The sequence below is a fragment of the Aptenodytes patagonicus genome, chromosome Z (assembly GCF_965638725.1).
Source record: "Aptenodytes patagonicus chromosome Z, bAptPat1.pri.cur, whole genome shotgun sequence".
Classification (NCBI taxonomy): Eukaryota; Metazoa; Chordata; class Aves; order Sphenisciformes; family Spheniscidae; genus Aptenodytes; species Aptenodytes patagonicus.
Genome location: NC_134982.1, coordinates 51,255,203 through 51,261,946, shown reverse-complemented (window position 1 = coordinate 51,261,946; position 6,744 = coordinate 51,255,203).

Genomic DNA, 6,744 nt, shown 5'->3' with positions numbered 1-6,744 from the left:
CCAGCTTTCAGCTGGTAGATATTTACACATGTGTATGACCGGGGGAGCTGGGGAATCGGGGAGCTGCGCCCTTCCAGCCTGCCTGCCCTGGACTGTAGAACACAGAATCGGCCTCCATGAAAAGAATATCCTTGGCTGGTCTGCTAGCCTCTCCATTGGGGATCGGAAGGTTGGTCTGAGCACAAAATGGGCTTTACCTAAGTGGATATAAATGGGTATCGCATCCGCTAAGTCATGAAAACTCTTGTAAGCTCAGCAATTAACCGACAAAACAACATAAAACATGCTGAAAGTGGAATCTTTCTCATGTGAAGGAACATGGATGACTGAAAAATGACTACAGAGTGTGCCTTCAAATGAGAATATTAAGGAAGACCACATACAGAAATTGGAAACTCCAGAGACTTACTTGTCAATATAAATTGTCATTTTTTATGGGAACACAGGAATTGCCATGCTAGATTAGTTTGGCTAGTCCCGAACCTTGCCTATGATAATCGTTAGTATGAAGGGCTTCATGGGAAGTTTTAAGAAAAGTCCATGGCAAATAACTGTTGATTAGCAAGGTACATTTTTTCCTAGTGACATCAACTGGTGGCTAATCAACACTGTGAAGCGTGAGTATCAGGTCCTTTGTTAAATGTGCCTAACTTAATTATGTATAAACACAGTAATATATCCTCATGTTCTATCAACACCTATATTTCGGTAGGTACAAAGATTGAATGTGGATATGCCCATACATACACCGAGCCCATACATGATGATTTTCTGAATCCCCTCAACTTTCTGCCTTCAGTAAAACTTACATATTGTGTGGGATATATTTAAATGTTATTAATATTCTGTACAGCCAAATATCCCCTTGTTCATGAATAGGAGACAAGGTAACTGGCAGTTCCTGGTTAATCTTCTCATATTACTTTGGATGTTTTCATTACAGCCCTTATGTCCACGTGAGCAGTTTATGAGACTAAAACCACTTATTTTTTGTAGAACTTAACAGAAATGTAAAATTGCACCATAAACACATTTCTGAAGTTCTATTAAAATACCAACTTCTAAAAATCTTTTCTACTTGCCTAGTACATAAATATGCTGTTGAAAATAGGCAGTGTATAATGAATTTAGCAGAAATCTCGCAGAGAATCCAATTAATATGGCCTTTATTAACACCATATTGTTTTAAAAATACTTTTACAGTTTATTGCACAATACAAGCTTGGTAACTACAAGAACACAACAAAACCATTTTTGGTATTTATTGTGTAAGAACAAGTAGCACATATTGTTCCATTACAGTGCCAAATTAAAAGTTAAAAACACTAGGCCAAATCCTAAGGCTTTTAACTCAGTGTTAGATTCTACTTTCCTTAATGAAGCAGACTTTATGTGTGCAATAAGGGACTGACTTACTCAAGATGAGTAACATTGCCAAGACATAATCTTTACAGCTCACTCGTGACATGGACTCCTACTGATTTTCCTGTCTCTAAGGCTAACTCCCTCGTGACACAACAGTGATATATGAGTCACTTTATTCATATCACTGGAGTTACAGGGAACTTGCTCACGTATGAAAGAGAAGGCAGCCAGATATTCAACTACTATTTATTCAATGACAGCTCTAAAAGGACTCAGTGTATTATGAGCAAAAGCTCAGAGTAGAGCTGTAGTGTTTATTTGCTTGAAAGAGAAAGCATCAGAAGACATTTGGTTTTAGGACTCCAAAAAAATAGCAGGAATGCATCTATGCTTTTTATGATTTGACCAGCTATTACCTGTGTGACAATCCTAATGGCCGTGATTAGAGCTATGGTAACTCCTCCTCCTTAAACACTGTGGAGCTCCACAGGATTACAAACAGAAGTCCTTAGGAGGACCAAATGCAGGGCCTGCAACTCTGCCATGACTTTATGTGGGTTTTAATTGCCTGCACGCAAGCATCCTTCCTGCTTCTACTGCAGGTGAAAGAGATCTGATCTGAGAAAGCCTGCATCAGTCCAAAGGTTCTGGGGAAGCTAAATGGCCATCTAATACTACTGACATTCAGATAACATGGTCAATTTTTCCTCCACTATCCCTTGTTCCCCCTACAACTTAAAATGTCAGACACTTTTCCATGCTGTTCAGATTCTTGGATGTGCAAATGCCTGAAAGGGCATCTAAGTTAATAACTTAACATATGTAAAAAGATCAGTCTACCCTACTATATGTATATGCCAGAGTTGGCAACCATTATGTCTACGTTTCTGAAACACAATACTAAACATGCTTCTTTCTAACAATTTGGACCTTTAAAAATTCTCTTAAGTTTTGTATATAAATATACTGAGGACATATTGCACTGATTTCCATGGGATTTGTGTTATGCAGCCCTGAAAACCAGGATATTAACGGTCTGTATAACAATCAGAAAATACCAAAGCATAATATTGTATCATATAAAATAGCTGAAAAGATGATAAAATGCAATGAGAGCCATTGTAGCAGAACACAGTGTTCCTTTCTCTGGGCCTTGTTCCCATTAAGGATTTAGAAATACTAGAGGGAGTTTAGAGGAGAACAAAAGTGAAATAATAAACTCTCAGGAGCTGATCCATGACTTAAAAGTACACATTAAACTGTAAGTCCACACTATACACATAAATAGTCAATAATCGTGCACAAAGTCTTTAGTTCCCACTCTCCAAAAAAAGTCTTGGCAATATATATTTTTAAAATCCTGGTAGTTAAAAATGTGGACAAGCAAATGTCAAAAATATACATGTAAGCAAAACTATATTGGACAAGAGACAATAACAGTTAGACAACATACATGGCCTATAAATATTGTATGGGGCTGGAAGGAATTATTTATATTTTCTCATTTTCAGTAAGAATAATGAGATTACATTAAAAAGGAAGATTTTTAGTTTCTTTCATCAGAAAATTTTTATGACAGTGAAAAATAGAAAAATTGGAGAAAGGCAAACAATGCTGATTTGATGGTATAGAAAGGTAGTAAAATGGAATAGTTCCAGTTGGAAAGGACCTAGAACGATCATCTAGTCCAACCGCCTGATCACTCCACAGCTGACCAAAAGTTAAAGCCCATTATGAAGGGCATTGCCCAAATGCCTCTTTTTAAGGCACTGACAGGCATGGGGGCATGGACCACCTCTCTAGGACGCCTGTTCCGGTGTTTGACCACCCTCTTGGTAAAGAAAGGCTTCTTAATGTCAAGTCTGAACCTCCCCTGATGCAGCTTTGAACCATTCCCATGCGTCCTGTCGCTGGGTCCCAGGGAGAAGAGATCAGCACCTCCCTCTCCCCTTCCCCTCCTCAGGAAGCTGTAGAGAGCAATGAGGTCACCCCTCAGCCTCCTTCTCTCCAAACTAGACAAACCCAGAGTCCTCAGCCGCTTGGCATCCATCTGCCGAGCATGTGCCAGAGATGGGTGCTTTCCAAGCAGAGGAGAAAAAAAGCCAGCGCCAAGGCAGGATCTGGAAGAGCGGGAAGAAAGCCTGTGCTCGAGGGCAGCAGCATGGGGTCCCCTTTCCCTGGCTGCTTTCCAGCCGGGCAGCCCGCCGCGTGTGCTGGTGCCTGGGGTTGTCCCTCCCCAGGTGCAGGACTTGGCGCTTCCCCTTGTTGAACTTCTTGGGGCTCCTGCCTCTGCAGGGTACGACCCGAGGGTGATGCAGAGAGCAGCACCAAGTCACGGCTCCGCGCGGGAGGAGGGACTTGGGCACCGTCGTAGCGAGGCTGCACCGGGCAGTGCAGGCTGGTAGGAGAGCAGAGCCCCGGGACGTGGGGGCAGAGGGTGCGGTGAGGAGGAGGCCAGGCCTGGGGTGACGAGCGAATGGGGCACGGGCTGGCCCTGGAGAGCCCCTGGCTGGAAACATCTGCCCCGGGACCAGCGGCAGAGGTGCAGGCCTGGAGCTGGGCAGCACTTGCCTTCGCGGGGGACAACGAAATAGTACCTGGCACGCGTCGAAGGACCTGTCAGCTTTAACATCCCACCCCTCCCGGCAAAAAAGCAAGACAGGCGAGGGTGGCAACGCCACCTGCACTGTTAGTAACACTGAGACTTCTTCTGCAGTTTTCATGCATTTGTTTTATTTGGATAATTGGATTTGGGGGGCTGGGAGCCCTAGAGGGCTGGCGTGTGCCCCAGCTGATGGCCCGGTCCTGGTTTGGCCATCCCCCGAGGCACCCTCCAGGGTCAGCGACGCGGTGCTGGCCTCTTGTTGGCTGGAGAGGCCTCGGGGCTGCCGGTCCTCCTCTTTGGGGGTCGCCGTGGCCCCCCAGGGGAGCGCTCGCAGCCCCGGCTGGAAGTGGAGGGCCCGGGCGCAGCCTCCCCTGGCTCCTCGTGGGGCTCTTGGTGCTCCGCAGGGATGGCAACAGGAGCAGAGGGGTGGCTGCGGGGACCCCCACCAGTGGCAGCGGATGAGGTGCCGGGGAGCTCATGCGTGCTGGCTCTCGCAGGGCTGCCGGAAGGGGCTGAGCCAGGGGCGAGAGACCCTCCTCGGGAGGCAGAGGGGCCGGGGGCACCCGCGGGGCTGCCCTCCCGCCCCCCGGCAGCACGGGCGTCCTGCCGGCCCAGCAGATGGTGGGCGTCTCTGCTGTGCCATTGCACAGCGACACGTGCACGCTGTTGCACTAATGTCATTGTGTGGTTTTGGAGGGAGGCCCCCAGCATCCGGCCCGGCAGCTCTGCATCCATCCGGTGGTTGGGCAGGATGCCCGTGGCGGTGTCCTCCACCATGGCTGCCTCCAGCACCCTGTCGCCAAAGATGTCCTCCAGCTCCTGGTGGACCCAAGACTGCAGGATCGGGAGGAGCGTTGCGTGGTTCCGGAAGAGGTTCATCCAGTTTGGGGGCTGGAAGCCGCCCACAGGACGCCTGGGCACCCCTTCTGCAGCCCGCTGTTGGGGTGCTGCAGGGCGACGGAGGTCCTGGGCGGCTGGGTGTCTGGGAGCTCCTGCCGCCTGGCGGACGTTTACTGATGGTGTCAGGGATGGTGTGATGACATGCTCCACATAGTCATCGTCTGCCCGCACGGAGTGCAAGATGGAGAGGATTCTCCTCTTGCACAGGGGGCACTCGGGCTTGCTTTCAGCCCACCGCAGGATGCATGGGTAGCAGAACCGGTGGAGGCATGGCATCGCAAAGCTGGCCTCCTCCCAGCTGTCCAGGCATATTGGACAGCGGTTGTCCAGCTCCGTGGCCATGCTCTCCACTCGCTGCGGTGGGCTGGGGGGAGCTGGGGATGACGAGCCGCTCCCTCTCACCGGCGCTGCAGCAGCGGGTGTCACGCTAGAAAAGGAAGAGGGGCCACGGTCATGGGCTGGCCCGGGGAAGGGTGGAAGGAATGCCCAGGTGCCTCAAGAAGGAAACCCTCCCAGCTCCCCAGGGTGAGGTTTCCCCGCACAGCTCACCTCTGCTGCTGCGAGCGCGCCTCCCGGATGCCCTGGCTGCCTGAACCTGGCAGGGCCGGGGAAAATCCTTCGACGGCTCTGGGGTCAGGCACGGAGAGCTGCAAGGAACAACTCCCCGAGCACGACACCAGCACCAAGGCCTCGCTCAACACTCCAAACCTCGCAAACTGCTCAGCTGGAGTTCTGGCACGAGCCGGCCGGGTGAGATGCGGCGCCCGCATATAGGCAGCGAGGGATGCCTGGTCACAATCCATCGCTCGGGGACGTCACAATCCATCGCTAGGTGACATCACAGTCCATCGCTTGGAGACGTCTCAGTCCATCCCTCGGTGACAACAGAACCCATCGCTTGGTGACATCACAATCCATTGCTCAGGGACATCACAACGACCATCCTCACCCATGGCGCTCGCCCCGGCAGCGCTGCGGCCTCAGCACACGTTACCGTGTGTTAGCGGGTTACCGCAGCGCCACTGCCCCCGCATGCCCCATCTCCGGTCTGGTGCTCGGCATCGGTGTTTCACGGCAGTCCCCGAGGCCTCGGCCATGCCTTCCCAGGGCCCCGTCAGGTCGCTCCGGCCGTGGCAGATGTCTCCAGGCACGTATGGCAAAAGGGTTCACTCGGCAACACCTCGTGCCTCCCCGGGAGGCTGCAGGACAAAGTCCCACAGGCTCTCCCCACACCCCAGCACTGCCGGCCAGCCCTCTGGGCTCCCCGGCTTCCTCCCACGGGGGGTCACAGGCAGCACTTGGCTCGCTCTGGCGGGTTTTCTCCCGTCTTTCTCCCCTAGCCAGAGGGCACAAGGGTGATCCCCTCTGCTCAGCACCCATCAGGCCTCATCTGGGCACTACGTCCTCTTTGGGGTCCCGGAGACAGGTCGACAAAGCAGAGGGGCTCAGGGGAGGCAAGGAGGGTCTGTGGGGCTGTGGCTGGTTCAGCACGGAGCAGAGGAGGTGTCGGGGCACCTCACAGCACACCCCGGTGCCTATGGGGAAGGCATCAAGGGGGTGGGGACAGGCTCTTCCCAGCACTGCCTGGTGGGAGGGCGAGAGACGGTGGCACCTCCTGACACTAGAGAGGTTCAGGCTGGAGATAAGGAAGAGAAACCAAAATCCCTGCGAGGATCATGAAGCACTGGAGTGGGTTGCCCAGAGAGGTTGTGGGACCCCTGAGGCTGGAGGTCTTCAAGACCTGAGTGGCCACAACCCAGAGCACAACTGTCACACGCCCGGGAAGGGATGCTTGCTGAAGTCCTGGAAGAGGAAACACAGTGCCAGTGGGAAACACAGCAGAGGTTTCCAAAGCTGCAACAGCTTCCAGAAGG